This window comes from Scyliorhinus torazame, chromosome 12 (assembly GCF_047496885.1).
Source record: "Scyliorhinus torazame isolate Kashiwa2021f chromosome 12, sScyTor2.1, whole genome shotgun sequence".
Lineage (NCBI taxonomy): Eukaryota > Metazoa > Chordata > Chondrichthyes > Carcharhiniformes > Scyliorhinidae > Scyliorhinus > Scyliorhinus torazame.
The window spans coordinates 143,861,583-143,883,479 of record NC_092718.1 but is presented as its reverse complement, the minus strand read 5'-3'; the positions used below and the strand labels follow the sequence as shown (position 1 = coordinate 143,883,479).

At 51.6% G+C, this 21,897-nt stretch overlaps 1 protein-coding gene across 3 annotated transcripts in view; it reads right to left on the bottom strand.

Annotated features, from left to right (window-relative positions):
* The window catches only part of LOC140386630 (SH2B adapter protein 2), a 262,836-nt gene that overhangs the window by 138,253 nt on the left and 102,686 nt on the right, over positions 1–21,897 (bottom strand). The window contains exon 3 of one of the 3 annotated variants that reach the window (XM_072469121.1): positions 16,298–16,385. The exons of the other annotated variants lie outside the window; for them this stretch is intronic. The gene's annotated coding sequence lies outside the window, so the exon portion shown is untranslated. The remainder of the gene's footprint in view (positions 1–16,297; positions 16,386–21,897) is intronic. 3 annotated transcript variants of the gene reach the window in all.

The following is a 21,897-nucleotide window of genomic DNA, read 5'->3' as shown; positions in this document are numbered from 1 at the left end:
CCATTTCCTCTGGCTCCACACATAGATTCCCTTGCCTATCCTTCAGTGGGCCAACCCTTTCCCTGGCTACCCTCTTGCTTTTTATGTACGTGTAAAAAGCCTTGGGATTTTCCTTAACCCTATTTGCCAATGACTTTTCATGACCCCTTCTAGCCCTCCTGACTCCTTGCTTAAGTTCCTTCCTACTTTCCTTATATGCCACACAGGCTTCGTCTGTTCCCAGCCTTTTAGCCCTGACAAATGTCTCCTTTTTCTTTTTGACGAGGCCTACAATATCACTCGTCATCCAAGGTTCCCGAAAATTGCCGTATTTATCTTTCTTCCTCACAGGAACATGCCTGTCCTGTATTCCTTTCAACTGACACTTGAAAGCCTCCCACATGTCAGATGTTGATTTGCCCTCAAACATCCGCCCCCAATCTATGTTCTTCAGTTCCCGCCTAATATTGTCATAATTAGCCTTCCCCCAATTTAGCACATTCATCCTCGGACCACTCTTATCCTTGTCCACCAGTACTTTAAAACTTACTGAATTGTGGTCACTGTTACCAAAATGCTCCCCTACTGAAACATCTACCACCTGGCCGGGCTCATTCCCCAATACCAGGTCCAGTACTGCCCCTTCCCTAGTTGGACTGTTTACATATTGTTTTAAGAAGCCCTCCTGGATGCTCCTTACAAACTCCGCCCCGTCTAAGCCCCTGGCACTAAGTGAGTCCCAGTCAATATTGGGGAAGTTGAAGTCTCCCATCACCACAACCCTGTTGTTTTTACTCTTTTCCAAAATCTGTCTACCTATCTGCTCCTCTATCTCCCGCTGGCTGAAGGGAGGCCTGTAGTATACCCCCAACATTGTGACTGCACCCTTCTTATTCCTGATCTCTACCCATATAGCCTCACTGCCCTTTGAGGTGTCCTCTCGCAGTATAGCTGTGATATTCTCCCGAACAAGTAGCGCAACTCCGCCTCCCCTTTTACATCCCCCTCTATCCCGCCTGAAACATCTAAATCCTGGAACGTTTAGCTGCCAATCCTGCCCTTCCCTCAACCAGGTCTCTGTAATGGCAATAACATCATAGTTCCAAGTAGTAATCCAAGCTCTAAGTTCATCTGCCTTACCCGTAATGCTCCTTGCATTAAAACATATGCACTTCAGGCCACCAGACCCGCTGTGTTCAGCAACTTTTCCCCGTCTGCTCTGCCTCAGAGCCACACTGTCCCTATTCCCTAGTTCTCCCTCAATGCTCTCACCTTCTGACCTATTGCTCCCGTACCCACCCCCCTGCCATACTAGTTTAAACCCTCCCGTGTGACACTAGCAAACCTCGCGGCCAGGATATTTATGCCTCTCCGGTTTAGATGCAACCCGTCCATCTTATACAGGTCACACCTGCCCCGGAAGAGCTCCCAGTGGTCCAGAAAACGGAAACCCTCCCTCCTACACCAGCTGTTTAGCCACGTGTTTGTCTGCTCTATCTTCCTATTTCTAGCCTCACTGGCACGTGGCACAGGGAGTAATCCCGAGATTACAACCCTCGAGGTCCTGTCTTTTAACTTTCTGCCTAGCTCCCTGAACTCCTGCTGCAGGACCTCATGCCCCTTCCTGCCTATGTCGTTAGTACCAATATGTACAACGACCTCTGCCTGTTTGCCCTCCCCCTTCAGGATTCCCTCTACCCGTTCGGAGACATCCTGGACCCTGGCACCAGGGAGGCAACATACCATCCTGGTATGTTGTCTCCTTGGTACAATAGAGACATTAGTTAATGAGGTACTTTAGTTCTAGAGAGGTAGGGCCTGAATTAACGGAAATGAAACAGAGTCCCCTGTCGAGCGCATTTCGCTGGGTGTTTCCCGGCGCTCACAGCGCCAAGAAAGATTCCTCTATCTAACAGGGAACACCTGGCCAAGGCCACACTCAGTCCCATTTCCTCCACTCGCCAGTGCAAGAAGAGATCAGGGCGCCAAGTTTAAATGGTGACCCAATCTTGAGACCCCTCCCCCCCCCCCCCCCCCCCCCCCCACAAGGTTAGTCTCTGACCCCCCCCAATGCCCCAACTCAACTATGTTGAGCCCTCTACACCCCACCTGATAAGAGCAGGACACCCCCAGGCCCGATCCCTAGTGCAGGCGAAATGCCACCCAGGCATCTTGGCACAGCCAGCCTGGCACCTTGACAGTGCCCATCAGGCTGGCAGTGCCACCATGGCACCCTGACAATGCCAGGGTGGCACCGAGGTGGCATTGCCAGAGTGCTTGGGTGGCACTGCCAGGGTGTCAGAGTCCAACCACCCAGGGGCCCCCGATCCCCTGGGAGACCTCCCCAAGTGCCAGTACGCCTGGCCCCATTTGTGGAGACCAGTGCTAACCGACGCTCGCTCAGGGCCTCCGAGGCGGGGATGTTAAATCCCGTGCCTTGGGTAACTCTGATGAGTGCACATCAAAGTTCTTCTTACTACAATACTGTAATATGCAGATTAGCCAAATCGCAAAGTCGTGCGAGATCCCCTTAGATCTCACGAGGCGTGGCAAGTTGGATGAATCCTGCGAGAGGCCGTTAGATTTCACCCCTAGAATCACTTTGGTAAGAGATAATAAATAGCAACGATAAGATTAGATTAGATGTTAAATTTAGATTTATCGTCACATGTACCGAGGTGCAGTGAAAAGTATTGTTCTGCGTCCAGTCCAGGCAGATCGCTCCATACATGAAAAACATAGAACATATGATAAATACATGAGGTTACATAATGAAAATAGATAAACATAGACAGCGGGTGAAGTACACAATATATACTGCTACAACTGCAGAGAAGGTGAGTAGAAAGATCAGTTCAGTCCATGAGTTCAGTTCAGACCCTAAGAGGGTCTTTCAGGAATCTGTAACAACGGGGAAGAAGCTGTTTTTGAATCTATTGGGGTGTGTTCTCAAACTCTTGTATCTTCTGGCCGATGGAAGAGGTTGGAAGAAAGAATACCCCAGGGGGGCCTTTGATTATGCTGCCCGCTTCCCCAAGGCAGCTGGAGGTTAGACAGTCAGTGGGTGGGAGGTGGGCTCATGTGACATGTTCAGGACTTTCTGTAGTTTATTACGGTCTTGGGCCGAGCAGTTGGCATACCAGGCTGTGATGCAGCCAGATAGGATGCTTTCTATGGCACATCTATAGAAATTGGTAAGAGTCGTTGTGGGGATGCCAAATTTCCTTAATTTCCTGAGGAAGTATAGCGCTGTTGTGCTTTCTTGGTCGTAGCATCGACGTGAGTGGACCAGGACAGATTGTGTCGGAATTTGAAGCTGTCAACCATCTCCATCTTGCACCATGATACAGACAGGGGCGTGGATGACACTTCACTTCCTGAAGTCAATGACCAGCTCCTTTGTTGATGTCATTGCACCATGCCACTAAGTTCTCTATCTCCCTCCTGTACTCTTACTCATCATTGTTTGAGATCCAACCCATTGCAGTCATGTCATCAGTAAACCTGTAGATGAATTTGGAGCCAAATTTTGCCACACGGTCATATGTGGCTTGGGGGGTATAGTAGGGTGCTAAGTACGCAGCCTTGCAGGGTCCCGGTATTAAGGACTATTGTGGAGGATGTTTATCCTTACTGATTGCGTTGTGTGGGAATCAGGAAGTCAAGGATTCAGTTGCAGATGGAAAAGCCAAGTCCTAGGTTTTGGAGTTTGGATATGAGCTCGGCTGGGATTATGGTGTTGTAGGCGGAGTTGTAGTCAATGAACAGGAATCTGACGTAGGTATCCTTGTTGTGGAGATGCTCCAGGGATGAGTGTAAGGCCAGGGAAATAGCATCTGCTGTGGACCTGTTGTGGCGGTAGGCGAATTGCAGTGGATCAAGGCAATCTGGAAGGTTGGAGTTGATGTGCCTCGTGACCGACCTCTCGAAGCACTTCATAATTATAGATGTCAGGGCCACTGGTCGATAATCATTGAGGCACATTGCCTGGCTCTTCTTTGACATAGGTATGATTGTGGTCTTCTTGAGGCAGGTGGGAATCTCAGAACGGAGTCGGAAGAGATTGAAGATTTCCGCGAATACACCCGCCAGTTGGTCTGCGCAGGATCTGAGCACACGACCAGGGACTCAGTCAGGACCTGTTATTTTTTGTGGGTTCACTTTCGAGAAAGCTAATCTGACTTCAGAGGCTGTGATGGTAGGTATGGGTGTGTCCGAGGCTATTGGAGCAGGTGACATCAGTTCATTGGTTACCTACTCAAAATGAGAATAGAATACATTGAGTTCACCAGGGAGGGATGCGCTGTTGCTGGAGTTTCTACTCAGTTTTGCTTTGTAGCCCGTTATATTGTTAAAGCCTTGCCACAACCGACAGAGTTTGTGTCGTTAGTCTGTGACTCTAGCTTAGTCTGGTGTTGTCTCTTGGCATCCCTTATGGCTTTGCAGAGGCCATACCTAGATTTCTTGTATAGGTCAGGGTTTCCTGTCTTGAATGTCACAGACCTAGACTTCAGTAGGGAGTGAATCTCACAGTTAAACCATGGTTTCCGGTTGGGGAACGCACGTACTACCTTCTTTGGCACGCAATCTTCGACACATGTACTAATGAGGGCTGTGACGGTAATCGCATACTCGTCCAGGTTGGCCACCGAGTTCTTAAATATGGACCAATCCACTGACTCCAAGCAGTCACTTAGGAGCTCTTCCATTACCTCAGACCAACACTGCACGGCCTTCTTAACCGGATCCTCCCACTTCAGTTTCTGCTTGTATCCCAGGAGAAGCAGCACCATCTTGTGGTTTGATTTTCCAAAATGGATCGGTAGGCGCCCTTGATGTTTGTGTAGCAGTGGTCAAGGGTGTTAGGGCCCCTGGTGGGACAGGAAATGTGTTGGTGGAATTTTGACAAGATACTCTTAAAGTTGGCCGGGTTGATGTCCCTGGCCATGATAAATAAGGCCTCCAGGTATTCCGTTTCCAGGTTGCTTATAGCTGCTTATCCGCCTGGGGTGGATATAGACCACTGAGATGATGGCAGAAGTGAACTCCTGTGGAACAAAGTATGTGCGGCACTTCACAGTCGGGTATTCCAGGCCCAGGAGGCAGTAGTTTGCCAGGGTCGCCATGTCTGAGCACCTGGAGGAGTTGATGAGAAGACAAACCCCTCCACCCTTCGCTTTGCCTGAGGATGCCATGTGGTCATCTGGTGAATTGAAAAGCCCTCAGGTTGTATGGCACAGTCCGATGAGGCAGGAGTGAGCCATGTCTCTGTGAAACAGAGCACACAGCAGTCCCTCACTTCCTTCTGAGAGGTAAGAAGTCACTTTTGCAAAGGTTTATGGCCGCCCTAAAAGTAATCACATTGTAGGGTATACAGGAGGAAGTATTGGAGATTTGTGAGAAAGATATGGCAATAATCATGGGTGATTTTAATCTGTATATAGATCCGACAAATCAGAGTGGCAAAGATAGCATGGATGAAGAGTTCATAGGGTGCTTTTGTGACAGTTTCTTAGAGCAGCATGTTCTAGCACCAACCAGAGAACAGGCTATACTAGATCTGATAATGTGCAATGAGACAGGATCAATTAATGGCCTCATAGTGGAGGTGCCCCGAGGTAGCAGTGATCATGGGCGAATTTCTCCCGAAACGGTGCGATGTCCGCCGACTGGCGCCCAAAATGGCGCCAATCAGACGGGCATCGCGCCGCCCCAAAGGTGCGGAATGCTCCGCATCTTTGGGGCCGAGCCCCAACATTGAGGGGCTAGGCCGACGCCGGAGGAATTTCCGCCCCGCCAGCTGGTGGAAACGGCCTTTGTTGCCCTGCCTGCTGGCGCGGAAATGACATGTCGGGGCGGCGCATGCGCGGGAGCGTCAGCGGCCGCTGACAGTTTCCCGCGCATGCGCAGTGGAGGGAGTCTCTTCCGCCTCCACCATGGTGGAGACCGTGGCGGAGGCGGAAGGGAAAGAGTGCCCCCACGGCACAGGCCTGCCCGCGGATCGGTGGGCCCCAATCGCGGGCCAGGCCACCGTGGAGGCACCCCCCGGGGTCAGATTGCCCCGCGCCCCCCCCAGGACCCCGGAGCCCACCCACGCCGCCTTGTCCCGCCGGTAAATAGGTGCTTTAATTTACGCCGGCGGGACAGGCAATTTATCGGCGAGACTTCGGCCCATCCGGGCCGGAGAATCGAGCGGGGGGGGCCCGCCAACCGGCGCGGCGCGATTCCCGCCCCCGCCGAATCTCTGGTGCCGGAGACTTCGGCAACCGGCGGGGGCGGGATTCACGGCAGCCCCCGGCGATTCTCCGACCCGGCGGGGGGTCGGAGAATGACGCCCCATAATATGATTACATTTCACATTGAGTTTGAGGGAGAGAAGAGTGGATCCAAAACTAGCGTTTTAAACTCAAATTAGAGCAATTGGGGCCTGAAGACAACTGGTAGGAGAGAAAGCTAGTTAGAAATATAAAATCACATAGTAAGAGCTTCTATGGATACTGAAATAGGAAAAGGTAAAGTGAACATTAATTTCTAAAAAGAGAGAATAGGGAATTGAAAATGGAAAATAAGGAAATGGTGGATGAGTTGAACAGATATTTTGCTTCTCGCTTCAGTGTAGAGGATACAAATATCATTCCAGAAATAATTGTGAATCAGGAGGTAAAGTCCTCAGGGACTTCATCCTAGAGACCTAAAAGAAGTGGCTGCTGAGATAATAGATGCATTGGTTTTAATTTTCTAAACTTCCCTAGATTCTAGAAAGGTCCCATCAGTTTAGAAAAAGTGAAGGTGCTTCTTTTATCCAAGAAAGCAGGAGACAGAAGAAAGCAGGAAACTACAGGCCAAATAGTTTAATACATATTGGAGGAAAACCTATTATTAAGGAAGTTTTAATCAGGCACTTAGAAAATTTCACCTCAATCAGGTAGAGTCAATAGGTTTTGTAAAAGGGAAATCAAGTTTGACTAATGTATTGGAGTTCTTTGAGAATGTAACAAGCAACCTGGATAAAGGGGAACTTGTGGCAAAGGATTTCAGGCGAAGAGATTTGACAAGGGTACCACATCAAAGATTATTACGCAAAATAGGAACTCATGGTGTAGGGGGTAACATATTAACTTGGGGAACGCGTGGTTCATGTCCAACTTGGAGAAAGAATGATCTCCAGCCAACTTCGCATAAAGGTCCTCCATGCGACACTGGTACCCATCCAACTGGGAGGCCTTCTTCACTGTCATTTTATAATCACTACACAGGGGGACGGTGTTGTCTGGCTTCAGCACCAGGTCCACTGGTGCTATCCACTGCACAAACTGAACTGGCCGAATAATCCCAAAGCTTTCCAGCCAGTTGCCCTCATCATCCACTTTCGACAGCAGGGCATAGGGAACTGCGCAGTACCTAAAATACGTGGGTTGGTTCTCTATGTCCAGGTAAGATTTTGGACATGGCTCCCTTTATTTTCCCAATTCATCTTGGAAAGTTTCCGGGTATTTTCTCAGGACCTCAAATAACCGCTTGTTCCCATTTTAAAAATCTGCTGCCAATCTAAGTTGATCCTCTCCAACCAGTCGCAGTCCTGGCCCATTCCCCACCATCAGTGGCAGATGAATGGATTGCTGCCCTTAGGCAACCAGAAGCGTTATTGTCCCAATGATGTCTGAAGACTCTCCGGTATATGTCACCGATCGTGCCTTAGTGACCCTTAGCCCAGGTGTTGGATCCCTACATCCTTTTTGGTACATTTGTTGTCGAATGACCCAGACAGCAGGGCCTGTATCTATTTCCATCGTTAGTGGGTGGCCATTTACCTGGATGGTGATCTTAATGGGGGCTACTCTTGGCACTGCAATGCAGTTTAGCTGCATGCACTCGTCCTCCTCAGGTTGTGTTAATCGTAAAGCCCTGGCTCTGGGTAGACGTGTCACCAGCCAGGGCGATGCATTCGCAGTCGATTCTGGCATTCCCGATCCCCACGGTTCCTGAGGCCAGAGGTGCAACATTGTTGTCAGTCACCTCCTGGAGCTCAGGAGAGATGTCTCACTGGGCTGCAGTGGCTCTTATAAGTCCAAAGAAGATTCTGCCAACAACTTACGTTGAGTCACATGTTGTTTATGCCACACACTTGGCGATCCCGGAAGGGAAGGCCCATAGTTGGAATGTTGATTTGGATTTGAATGTTCGGCCAGCTTGTGTAGGCGCATCAGGAATTCCGTGGCCGATTCCCCCGGGGTTCGCCCGGTTGTGTTGAACCTGTACCTCTGCACTATCACCGATAGTTTGGCGTTATAATGGTCTGCAACAAGTGCTCCCAGCTTGTCAAAGGTCTTTGAATCGGGAGCCGCCAGGTAGTGGCTTTTGATCTCGCCAAAGGTTGAGGCTCTACAGACGGTCAGGAGTATTACCTTTAGTTGGTCGCCTCCTGTAATTGTATTTGCCGGAAAGAAATATCGCATCCGTTCAACATACTGGGCCCAACCTGGATCGAAAGTCCAAAAAGTGACATTTTTAAACTTGCTCTGACCTTGCTCTTGCGCTGAGGAATTTAAAAGTTGTCCCAACATTCAGAATCGCAGCTGTAGATTTACCTCGTCACCAGTATAATATTTTCAGGGGTGCCAACAAGGTTAAGCAACAAACGTTTATTTAGGCAAACAAAAGTAAAGGCCTCAATGCAGCACACGGCACATAAATCCCAGGTGGTAATACCGATCATGTCGGTCCCAATCCAGGCCGGCTTTTAAGTACAAGATTCTCGAGACCCAGCTGCTAGGCCTCCACCCCTCAGCGGGGGAGCTCATATTCCACATGCCCCATGGGGAGATCAATTAGGTCACCCCAATGGTCTCGTGAGGGTTATTACATTTAGCTAACAGGAAATAGAGCATAAGCATGGCTCATTTCCAGATTGGCATTTGGCAAAAATGTGATGAGTGGAGTGCTCCAGGGATCAGTGCTGGAGCCTCAGCTATTTACAATTCATATTAATTACTTGGATAAAGGGGCTAAATGTATGGCAGCTAAATTTGCTGATGACACAAAGATTGGTAGCAAAGTGAATTGTGAAGAGCACATAATAGGCTGGATTCTCCGATTCTGAGGGTATGGCCCCACGCTGGTATGAGAACGGTGGCGTTTTACGACTGAAAATTTGGCAAAAACAGCCACCGATCCTCCATTTGGCTGGGGGTTAGCAGCTGAGCAGCATAGAGTACCCGGTTCTAGCTGCCGATACGGCCCGGAGAATTGCCGGGTCCGTGGCCGTGCATGCGCACAGCGGCAGCCTGCAGTGGCCGCGCCATGCAACATGGCAACGCCCGCGCGTGGACCCGGCCTGCAAAATAGTGCCCACCCTTTGGCCAGCTCGCGAGACCCAGAGCACCCCCCAATAGTGCCCCCAGCCCCCTCCTGCCAGCGGATCGGCCCTCCCCAGACTGTGTCCCCGATGGACAAAAGCACACGCGACCGACACCGTCGGGAACTCAGCCGGTCGGGAGCGGAACATCTGGGGATGGGCCTCAGGCAACGTCCTGAGGCTGTCGGTACAGTGCGCGGTGTACTCGCTTTGTCGGGGGTGGAGCATCGCGAAAGCAGCACCGCACCTGGGGCGTCATTCTCCGACCCCCCGCCGGGTCGGAGAATGGCCGTTGGCCGCCGTGAATCCCGCCCCCGCCCCCGCCGAAGTCTCCGAAGGGAGAAAAGTCGGCGGGGCGTTAATGGCGCCGCTGCCGCGGAGAATGTCACGGGTCTGCGCAAGGCAGCCGATTTTCGGCCTGCCGATATTCTCCCTTCCGGATGGGCCGAAGTCCCGTCGACGTGATGACCGTTCACGTCGACGTGAACCAAACCTCCTTTTCATCGGCGTGACCCGGTGCTCCAGGCTCACGCCGACCAGCGAGGAGGTGAGTGACGGCCTGGGGGGTTGGCTCTGGGCAGGAAATGGCGTGGCCGCAGACTGATTGCGTGAGGAGAGGTGTGTCTCGGCTTGTGTGTGTGTGTGTGCGGCGGGGATGGGGGGGTGGTTAGAGTAGGCTGGGCTCTGGGGGAGTGCCGGGAGGGGGTCCGTGCTGGGGTGGAGGTTGGGGGGGGTCCGTGCTGGGGTGGAGGTTGGGGAGGGGGTCCGTGCTGGGGTGGAGGTTGGGGGGGTCCGTGCCGGGGTGGAGGTTGGGGGGGGGGGTCCGTGCTGGGGTGGAGGTTGGGGAGGGGGTCCGTGCTGGGGTGGAGGTTGGGGGGGGTCCGTGCCGGGGTGGAGGTTGGGGGTTGGGGGGGGGGGGGGTCCGTGCTGGGGTGGAGGTTGGGGGTTGGGGAGGGGGTCCGTGCCGGGGTGGAGGTTGGGGGGGGGTCCGTGCTGGGGTGGAGGTTGGGGGTTGGGGAGGGGGTCCGTGCTGGGGTGGAGGTTGGGGGTTGTGGAGGGGGTCCGTGCCGGGGTGGAGGTTGGGGGGGGGGGTCCGTGCTGGGGTGGAGGTTGGGGGTTGGGGGGGGGTCCGTGCTGGGGTGGAGGTTGGGGAGATGGTCCGTGCCGGGGTGGGTGATGGGAGGGCAAATGAGTTGGTCCACCTGGCCAGGTGCCAGCCTCCAACAGTTGGACCCATGCGGTCCATGCCACCTGGCTGGGGGGAGGAGGGGATATGGGCAATGATGACATGTCGTCGTTCCCCTCCCCCCCCCCACCAGGCCGTCATGTTTTCAGACCATCCAGCGATGTTGGCCGCCGTGGTGGCAGCCGCTCATGTCTATGTTGCCCTGGATGAGGAGGAGGAGGAGGAGGAGCGTGCCAGAGAGGCGGCGCAGGCTGCCGCAGAGGGGCAGGCGGCAGCCGCCCAGGCTGGAGGGACACCTGACCGACAGGACGAGGAGGGGGAGGAGGACGTCGCGGCCCCACGGCAACGGAGGCACCCGAGGGCGCCCCGTGTGTACCGGCCCCGGCAGTCATACCAGGACCTCACGGACCGGGAATGCAGGAGGAGACTCCGGATGAGCCGGGAAACCGTGGCACACATCTGCCACCTGCTGGCACACCTGTCACCGCGTGACACTGGCGGGGGACACCCTCTCCCCGTGTCCGTCAAGGTTACGGTGGCCCTGAACTTTTATGCAACGGGGTCATTCCAGGCACCGAGTGGGGACCTGTCCGGCATATCGCAGACATCGGTGCATCGGTGCATCCGGGCAGTGACAGCTGCCCTTTATGCCATGGCGCACCGCTACATCCGCTTCCCCGTGGACCGGGCCAGCCAAGATGCCCGGGCCGTGGGCTTCTCTGCCGTTGCCGGGTTCCCCATGGTCCAGGGCGCGATCGATGGGATGCACGTCGCCGTGCGGCCACCTGCAGAGAACAGGGCCGTGTTCACTAATAGGAAGGGGACCTATTCAATGAACGTACAGGTGGTCTGCGACCACCGCATGATGATCCTGCACGTCTGCGCCCGTCACCCAGGCAGTGTACACGACTCATTCGTGTTGTCGCGGTCATCCATCCCCGGCATGTACAAGGGACGCCATCCCCGGCTGAGGGGCTGGTTGCTGGGCGACAGGGGCTACCCATTGCGATCGTGGCTGATGACGCCTATACGGAGGCCACGCAATGAGGCGGAGAACCGCTACAATGATGCCCATGTAGCGACAAGGGGAGTGATCGAGAGGTGCTTTGGCGTGCTGAAGATGCGTTTCAGGTGCCTGGACCTCTCTGGGGGCGCCCTCCAGTATTGGTCAGATAGGGTCGGCCGCATCATTGTGGTGTGCTGCGTCCTGCACAACATAGCCCAGCAGAGGGGCGATGTGCCGCAGGTAGAGGAGGGCGGAGTGGAGGAGCAGCAGGAAGAGGCCCAGTCCTCCCCAGATGAGGGGGATGGGGGCAATGGTCAGGGCAGACGGGGTAGACACAGGCGGGTGGCTGTCCACCGTTACCGGCTGGCCCAGCGGGCACGGGACAGACTGATAGACGCCCGCTTCACTGACTAGATGGGCGTGGGAATCGGGTAGTATGGCCACAGACCGCACACCATGACAACAGCCGACCACCCACACCCCCCACCCATCCACCCACCCAGCACCCTCACCCCCCTTCCCAACCCCACACACCCCACCTGCATGCACACCACCCCCCCCCCCCCAATTGCCGATCCACCGGCGGCACAACGGGCCGGGCTCACCCAGTTGCGGGTGGACGCGTGTCTATCGCAGGCCATGGAGGATGATGACAACCCGCCTCCGATGAGCTCCTGGCTCTACATCGTTGGACTATGTCTGACCCATGGCCACAGTACCACCATCCACCCGGACCATCCCTGCATGCGGCTGTGACACTGCAGCGCACGGTCCCGTCCTCTGCCCGGGGGATGTTGATGGCGGCCCAGGGGGAAGGGGGCAGACTCACCTGGGGCTGAGGTAAGACCACCCGTCACACACACACTTGCGCTCAATGTACATGACACGCCCGCACACTTTGGACAGAGCACAAAGGCAGCTTCGGTAGGTGTAACATTGACTTTAATAACCAAAGGAGTTCATGCACGTGCCCTAGCCCCTAAAACTCATCTGTGCCCTGCACCCGTGCCAACTTACTCAGTGTCTAATTGTTTGGCCTTACGGGCCCTTTGACTACGTCTACGTGGTTCCCCAGACGGTACAGCAGAACTGGAGGTGGACTCCTGTGATTCCTGCCCTCTGACACTGGATCCCTTTGGCGGCCGTTTCCTGGGGCGTCCTGGCCTAGATGTAGGCTGCGGCCCGGGCGACTGGGATGGCGAGCTGCCAGCCTGTCCTGCCCGTTGCCCACCCGATGCACCTGGGACGGAAGGGGGGGAGTCCGAGGTGTCGCGGTGTACTGGGACCTCCCCTACAGAGGGAGCCGGGACGGACCACACCACCTCCTCCTCCCTCGGGGTGCCTGATAGCCCCCAGGCCTCTACATGGGTGGGGGATGCGAACGGACTGGCCATCCGACGCGCCCCCGGGATCCATCTGGGCGGCAGATGTTCGCTTGGCCTGGGCTGCCCTCCGACCGCCCGGTCCCTCTGCTGCTCCTACCTCCACCTGCTGTACCGGGACGGCTCTGGGACATGGGTGGGGAGTATGAGGTGGCATGTATGGTTCTTGGGGAGTGTGTTGGGGGGTGATGAGGGGTGAGGGCTGGATGGCAGTTTTTGGTTTTGTTTTCAGTGCCGGAGCAGCGAGTCGGGTCTTTCCACCCAGCCGGCTTCTGCACCAGCAGCTCCTGTGCTGCATCCAAACTGTTCCCAAGAGTGTCAGGCCTGACTCCCATTTCATCCCCTCGCCCGAAACAAAGACCATCTGGGCCACTTTTTCCCAGGATGGGTTTGCAGAACCAGGAGTTTTCCTGACTCTGTACTGACGACCTGGGAATGAAAACTGAGGGCCGAATGTTGAGAAATCTCATGGCACCAGCAGCAACTTTATATCTATTTCAAGAACTATTCCTCATTGTTCACATCTTGACAATCAATAGGCTATTTTCCAGCATTATAACCAAGGCAAATCCTGCCCTCACCCAGCCAGTTACCCCAGTTTAGCTCTGTATAATTGAAGTGACTCATTATTGAAATACTGTTATTTCTGATATCTATCTCCATCCACACTAAGCTATGTGACACTCCCAATGGACTAAGTTTCTTTCTCATTTCAGAACATTAACCAAATATGGAGGAATATTAGAAACAATGGAGCCTATTGTACAATCCTTACCTGCTTCTTAATTTTGGGTTGATCCAGTGAAGTATCAGCAGCAGACCTGATAGGCTGCATAGCTTCCTAGCTGTAAACCTCAATGATTCCATCCAATATCCCCAATTTTAATTCTACCTTCATTATGGAAGGGCCCATGGCCTGTTTCAGGCATCGAGCACCTATTTATTATAATCCCATTTTCCAGCACTTGGTCCATAGCCTTGTATGCTGTGACATTTCAAGTGCTGATCTAAATCTTCCTAATTGTTGCGTGGATTCCCCCCTCCAGCACTCTCTCAGGCAGCAAGTTCCAAGTTCCCGCCACTCTCTGTCTGTAATCCCCTCTGAATCTCCTGCCCATTACCTGATAACTATGCCCCCTGGTTATTCACCCCTTAGCTAAGGGGAACATTTCCTTCCATTGAATTTCAGCACTCTGAGAGCATTGTTTACAATACTTGTAATGGAAAGAAGAGACCCTTTAAAATGAAGGCTGAAGCCTCTTGACCACTATAGTAAATTAGATTATGAATTTTGAGAGGCCTTGAGGATCATTAAGGAATTCAAGTGGGATCAATGGGATCATCCACAAATGAACAACAATAGGGATGGAGAATCAGAGGGATTTTAACACCCCATTTGACTTTCCTTTCTGTCAGGCGGTGTTAATTTCCCCAGTGACATTAAAGTATTAATTACAATTAATAAATTCAGTACAGCCAAAGAAAGCATGCTTCAGGTTTGGTGGTGGCACAGTGCTGAGACAACACTCAAGGCAATGAACTATGTAGGGACCCATCTGCATGGTGAATGTGTTGCCCAGATAAAAGGCCTAAAGGTTCCAGTCTGCTGGGAGCTAGGGGATGTACTGAGTCATCCAGTTCATGGCAGAGCATTAGGCATGGATGAATTGGTGCTATATTCTTAGTAGTTTCTGGAGGTTGGGAGAGTTGTTGCATCTAGGGAGGGCAGTAATTAACATTACTGATAAAACACAGGAAAAACAACTTTCCTTTGCGTTTGAGGTACCATGATTTGACTTTGGGGCACATTCATCCAGGACACAGAAGATCCGAGTTATACCAAGAATGTGGTTATTTGCGATATCAGCAAAAACACCAGACATATTGGAGAGCCAACTGAACTGGAAATTTCAACACAGAAATGTCTTGTGATGAATGTAGGAATTTCAGATATATATTGCATTTTTTGTATCTGGTGCAGAAATGGTTAAAAGCCGGGGTTGATGTGTGTGTGTATCTACTGCAGTAAGGGCTTTAAAAATCCTGGTTTAGAAGACAAGCAGACACCGGAGCTAGGGAAGGGGTTATTAAAGCATTGTAAAAGTAAGATCATCATTCATTACAACCATGTATAGTATTTACCTAAATAGGGCTAATGGAATTTTATTTGTAGAAAGAAGGTTCCCTGGGGTTTAGAAAATTGAGGGATTGTGGTTAGCCTTAGTAAAATGGGCATAACCCAGTTAGTGGGATAGAGATGATGTGGTTAATTGGAGGAGCTAGGGGCTGAAGCAGTCAGATGTCAGTTTAGATTCTGCTGTGAACAGAACAGAAGCTTTTTGCCAAATGCTGGGAGGTTAAACTGTAGTTCGTCACAGGCAATAATCTACAAGCTGTTTCCTGAAGGATCTCTCTCTCACAAAGCCGTTTCTCCAAGATATCTTTATACAATAGGGTTAGGTTAGTATTAGACAGGAAGACATGGGTAAAACAAACACCAATGGAGACCTCCTCCTGACAAAATGTTTAGAACATGACCTGGTCATCAAAAACACCCTTTCCGCCAGAAGACCTCATGGCAACATCCACTCCGAGCATTAAGAGTATCGACAGGCAGAGGGATCTAGGTGTACAGGTCCACTGGTCACAGAAAGTGGCAACCCAGGTGGTGAAGGTAGTCGAGAAGCAATACAGCATGTTTGCTTTCATCGGCTGGGGCATTGAGGATAAATTTGGCAAGTCATGTTGCAGCTGTATCGAACTTTAGTTAGGCCACACATGGAGTACAGTGTTCAATTCTGGTTGCCACACTACCAGAAGGATGTGGAGGCTTTGGAGAGGGTACAGAAGCGAGATACAAGGATGTTGCCTTGTATAGAGGGCAGTAGCTATGAGGAGAAGTTGGATAAAGTGGTTTGTTCTCACAGTAATGAAAGAGGTTGAGGGGCAACCTGATAGAAGTCTACAAAATTCTGAGGGGCATGTACAGAGTGGATAGTCAGAGGCTTTTTCCCAAGGTGGAAGAGTCAGTTACTAGGGGGCATGGGTTTAAGATGCGAGGGACAAAGTTTATAAATGTGCAAGGGAGGATTGTTTACACAGAGGGTATGGGTGCCTGGAACTCGCTGCCAGAGGAGGCAGTGGAAGCATGTACGATTGTGACATCCAGGGGGCATCAAGCCAAATACATGAATAGGATGGGAATAGAGGGATAGGGGCCCCAGAAGTGAAGAGGGTTTTAGGTTAGAAGGGAAGCATGATCGGAGCAGGCTTGGAGGGCACTGTGCTGTACTTTTCTTTGTTCTTCCTTATGTGAGACTGTACAAAACCTTGGTCAGATTACACATGAATACTGCGGGAAAATGACAATGCTAAAGTATAAAACTCACCACAATTTACACCACGACTCAATCATTCATGAGATTATGTATTGCACCATTCAACAAGAATTCCATGTTACACCCGACACGTTGAAATCTGGGGAAAGTAAAATCGGATGGGGTGTGAAATCAATCTCATACCTGATGCCATCAGTTTCTCGAAGGGCGGGATAGATTAAAATTATCCTCGACACTCGCTGAGCATTTCCTGGATTTCCTGCTTCCAACATTTTGCCATTTGTTTTTGCTTTTCATTTACAAGATTCAAAAGCTGTTTGGAATCATAACAAATTTACTATAAACTTCTGATCATGTTTTTCATCCTGCCTTTTGTTTTTTTTGTGTGTTTCTCTGATCAAGGCTGTTTATTCACACCGAATTCACACAATACCATTCAAAGCCTGGAGCTTGAAGGTCAAACCTCACTGACTCTTAACGAGCCAGCACGCTGATTGGCTGCATTCACTCATCAATAGACTCTTCCCAAACTAAAACTTTGACCTCTATGGGCGAAATTCTCCCCCAACGGCGTGATGTCCGCTGACTGGCGCCAAAAACGGCGCCAATCAGACGGGCATCGCGCCAGCCCAAAGGTGCGAAATGCTCCGCATCTTTGGGGGCCGAGCCCCAACATTGAGGGGATAGGCCAGCGCCGGAGGGATTTCCGCCCCGCCAGCTGGCGGAAATGGCGTTTGTTGCCCCGCCAGCTGGCGGAAATGGCGTTTGTTGCCCCGCCAGCTGGCGCGGGGGGTGCCCCCACGGTGGCCTGGCCCGCGATCGGGGCCCACCGATCCGCGGGCGGGCCTGTGCCGTGGGGGCACTCTTTCCCTTCCGCCTCCGCCATGGTCTCCACCATGGCGGAGGCGGAAGAGACTCCCTCCACTGCACATGCGCGGGAAACTGTCAGCGGCCGCTGACGCTCCCGCGCATGCGCCGCCCGGGGATGTCATTTCCGCGCCAGCTGGCGGGGCAACAAAGGCCGTTTCCGCCAGCTGGCGGGGCGGAAATTCCTCCGGCGCCGGCCTAGCCCCTCAATGTTGGGGCTCGGCCCCCAAAGATGCGGAGCATTCCGCACCTTTGGGGCGGCGCGATGCCCGTCTGATTGGCGCCGTTTTGGGCGCCAGTCGGCGGACATCGCGCCGTTTCGGGAGAATTTCACCCCTTTTTCCAAATGGCAGGCCATGACTAGTGGGGTACTGCAGGGATCAGGGCTGGGACCCCAGCTTTTCACAATATATATTAATGCTTTAGATGTGGGAATTAAATGTAATGTCTCCAAATTTGCAGATGACACAAAATTGGGTGGGAGAGTGAGCTCTGAGGAGGATGCTTAGTGTGATTTGGACAAGTTGAGTAAGTGGGCAAATGAATGGCAGATGCAGTATCATTTGGATAAATATGAGGAGACCCACTTTGGTAGCAAAAGCAAGAAGGATGGACATGGTCTAGCACAGCCAGTGGCCCACCAGGTTCTGACACTCCTCTGTTCACCCATCTGAGGCACTGCCCCTCTGTAGAGGTAGCAGGGGAAAAGCAGAGCAGAGGGACACCCTCTTCCCCAGGGTGGGCCGCAGACTCAAGCCCACCCTCCTGAACACTGCCTGGAAGGAGGTGGCAGAGGCAGTCAGTGCTGCCAGCCTCAGCAGGAGGAGGCAGTTTGTGATCCTGCTGAGGCCTCTGCCCTGAGAGGGCACTGTGCCAGCGAGGGTTCCAAAGGCCACGGCCATAGACCTGGCACCAAGTCACTTCCCACTGCTCCCTCCAGCCCAGGCAGCCACCCCCAGCAAAGCTGATATGTCACGATAGTTTGAGACTTTTGTTACCCTCTTGTTCCCCGTCAGGAGCCATGGCGTCCAGTCCCCACTTGTAATACTTGCACCAATTCACACCTACTTGACTTCAGCCTGAGAGGGGTGGAGCATCGCAGAGGGGTGGACCATGAAGTGTCCAATGATGGACCCACTGGCACCGGCATACCTCACTATCACCGCCAGCGGAGGACTGGAGCATGGCATCTGAATCGGCGGCGGGCACAAATCGCTATTTTTTCCACTTGTGTGCTATTCTCCGCCCGATCACAATTCCTGCTGCCCACAGCGGGAACTGATGAATTCAGCCCATTACTGACTCAGAGACACTTGTACATCCTCAGGGTTTAGTGGAGAATGACTGGGTTTGCAGTCAGAATTGTGGGTCTTAGCACCACACCATTGTCCAAGGTCAAATCATCTGCACCGTTACTCAACTTCCAATGCAGCTTTGGTATCAACATGACACAATAAACTCCAAGCAAACAACGGCAAAGGAAGACTTGCATTTCTGTCACATTTTCAAAACTTCAGGATGTCCTGATGTGTTTTATGGTATTTCTGAATAAAGTACTGATGAAGTTTAGTCATTGTTGCAATGTAGAGAAATGTGGCAGACAACTTGTGTAAAGCAAGTTGCATAGAATGGCTGAAATAGATTACATATGCAATCCGTATATGCTTTGATTGAGGGATTAACATATTAGTCAAGAGGCCGATTTCCCTTTGAAAGAATCTAGCAGGGGTGGGACTTGGTTTAATGTCTCATCCAAAATAAGTCTTCCCAACGGTGCAGCACACCCTCAGGAAAACACTGGAACAATTACATGCCCAGTCTCTAAAGTGGGATTTGAATTCACAATCTTCTGACTTAGGTGCAAGAGTTGCTACCCACGGAGACACACTGACAGCTTAAGGAATTACAACGTGAGGTGTATTTCACAGCACGTAACCAATAACTTCGAATGAAAAGGACATTTGTGTATCCTTGGTGAACAAAATACCCATTTCTCTAAAAAAAATGGAGTGTTGAGATTTTCCAGCTGGAATGGGGTGGGGGAGGGAGCTGGAATACTGTCCCTGAGAACAGAGGTGTTTACCCCTTCACAATGTCCAGTAAATCCTGCACCTGAAAATGTTATTCACAGAGTGAAAGGTGGAAATGGTCGGTTTCCCAGAAAGCGAGGGCTCCAGTGTGCAGTAAAGTGAAGGTTATTAGCATTAATCGGACAGCTGGCAAGTGATGGTGGGGGGACGGGAGTCTGTAAACTTCCATAGACAATGAAGGGACAGACCTAGCCTGACAGGGGAAGCAGTCGGGTTAGGTGGACATTTGTGATACAGTGCAACAGTGAGGGAAATGGATGGGAACTCATTAAGCTTGTCTAGAAAACAAGAGGAGATTTGTAATCATGTTAAAAGCAGAAAGCTGGGTGTCATGATATTCAGGTAAACATCATAGCACATACATACTGATGGACAGATAAACGGACCAATCAACACACACAACACGACAGCCAATCACAGGCAAGAGCATACACAGTACAAAACAGGGAACACAACACTTCCTGGGCACTCGAGCAGGAGACGGCTCAGGGCACAGAGCTCATTACAAGCCATTCAGACATCCACCATGTGCAGAGTGCAACTACAAGATAGAATTAGGAATAGGTCCACAGAATCAAGGATCATGATCGAACCTCAGTAAACAGTTTACCAGTGTAAATAGATGTTTGAAATAAAACTGTGTTGTACCATTCGCAACCGTGTTGGTTCGTCTGTGTAGCAGAGTACCCAACACTTCACTGGGGACTGTCATGATATGCACTCATGCACATAATGAGATACAGACAGGCAGTGACACACACCCAGTACAGCCAATCAACACACAGGGCAGAACACAACCAATCACCAGGCAGAACACTAGAAGGTGGTCTCCCACTATAAAACACATGAGGCATCAACACTCTGTCTCTTTCCACTGGTGACAACTGTAGTGACAGTCAGGGTGTATATATCAGTTAGCACCTTCTACACGTGGCTCAGAGCTAGTCTGGTCTAGTTAGTTATAGTAAGCATGCTTAGATTAATAGAGTGTCAAACCCACAGCGAACTGTGTGCACTGCTCAACAAGTTCAATAAAGCGTATTGAACTAACATCAATGTTTGGAGTCTACGTTCAAGTACAACTGCATCCAGTTGCAGTCCGTGTTACCCCAGGGTGATTAACACAACATGGTACCAGGAGTCTACTAACTCTAAGTGGTTTACCTCGAGTGATTCCGTGACGACCAGCAAGTGCCTTCGACCGGCATGGAGAAGATCCAGGCCCTTCCAACTACGGATCTCCGGCAATCTCTGCGCCAACTGGCGGGTCTTCAAGCAAAGGTTCCTTCTCTACATTGAGGCCTCAGACCTCGAGGATGCGTCCGATGCCAGAAATATCGCGCTGCTCCTATCAACTGCGGGGGACCAAGCCATCCAGATTTTCAACTCGCTTAATTTTCCCAATGGCTAGGACAAGACCAAATTCAAGACCGTTTTGGTGAAGTTCGACAGTCACTGTGAAGTCGAAACAAACGAGACCTTTGAGCACTATATCTTCCAGCAACGCCTTCTGGGTATGGATGAACCTTTCCGATCCTTTCCAACTCATCTCCGTTTACTAGCGCAGTCCTGCAATTATAGTGCAACCGCTGACTCCATGATCAGGGATCAGATTGTGTTTGGGGTGCACTCCGATTCCTTGCAGGAGCAACTCCTCGAAATTAAGCACATGACCCTGCCAGTCGCAATTGAGACGTGTATAGTGCATGACTATGCGAGAAATCGGTACTCCCGTTTCAAATTGGCAGAATACGAAAAACTTGAATCCCACGAGGCAGAGAGTGTACAGGCCATCGCCTGGATGCAGCGCCTCAGTATCGATGAAAGCGGCCATTTCACGCGCTTTTCCCGGGGCACCACGCATGCGCAACATGAACGGGGGAATGAAGAGGCCAAAAACCAAACTGTGCAGGTGCGAATGTCAGCTGACCGCACTGCGCATGTGCGACGACGCACGGACGTAACGACGTCAACATCATGACGTGCCCGAACTGCGGCACCGCCCACTTAAAGCGGCAATGCCCTGCAAAAGGCAGGCGATGTTTAAATTGCGGGAAGTCTGGACATTCTGCAGCCTTGTGCAGGTCTGCACCACCAGTCAAGGTTCAGCGATCCCAATTCCAACGCAAGCGTGTTCGATGAGTACAGCAAAGTTTACTGGATTCTGATCCTGGTAGCACTACGGATCCAGAGGGCGACTGCCTGGAGTCCCCCTATCATGTGGGCATCATCACTACATGTGAGTATGCCTCCTCAAATTCAGCAAGACGCCTATCTATCCTCAATGTGGATTCCGCGGACGAATGGCGTGCTGTCATACACGTAAATCAATGCAGCATCCAGTTCAAGCTGGACACTGGTGCTTCTGCCAATCTCATCTCTCAAGCTGATTTTGACCGCATTAAAAAACAACCCAAAATTCTTCCGCCAGCCTGCCAGCTCCTCGATTATAATGACAATGCCATAACTGCACTAGGATCTTGTCATCTATTCGGCTCCAACGAGACCATCAATGGCACACTGCGATTTGAAATCGGCAAGCCTGATAAGGCATCCCTGCTTGGTGCCCATGCATGCCAGCTACTCAACCTCGTACAGCGAGTCCATGCCATGTCTTCTTCCAATGTGGATCTTCAGGCTGACATTGATAACATCCTTGCTCAATATCCGGATGTGTTTGATGGAATGGACATT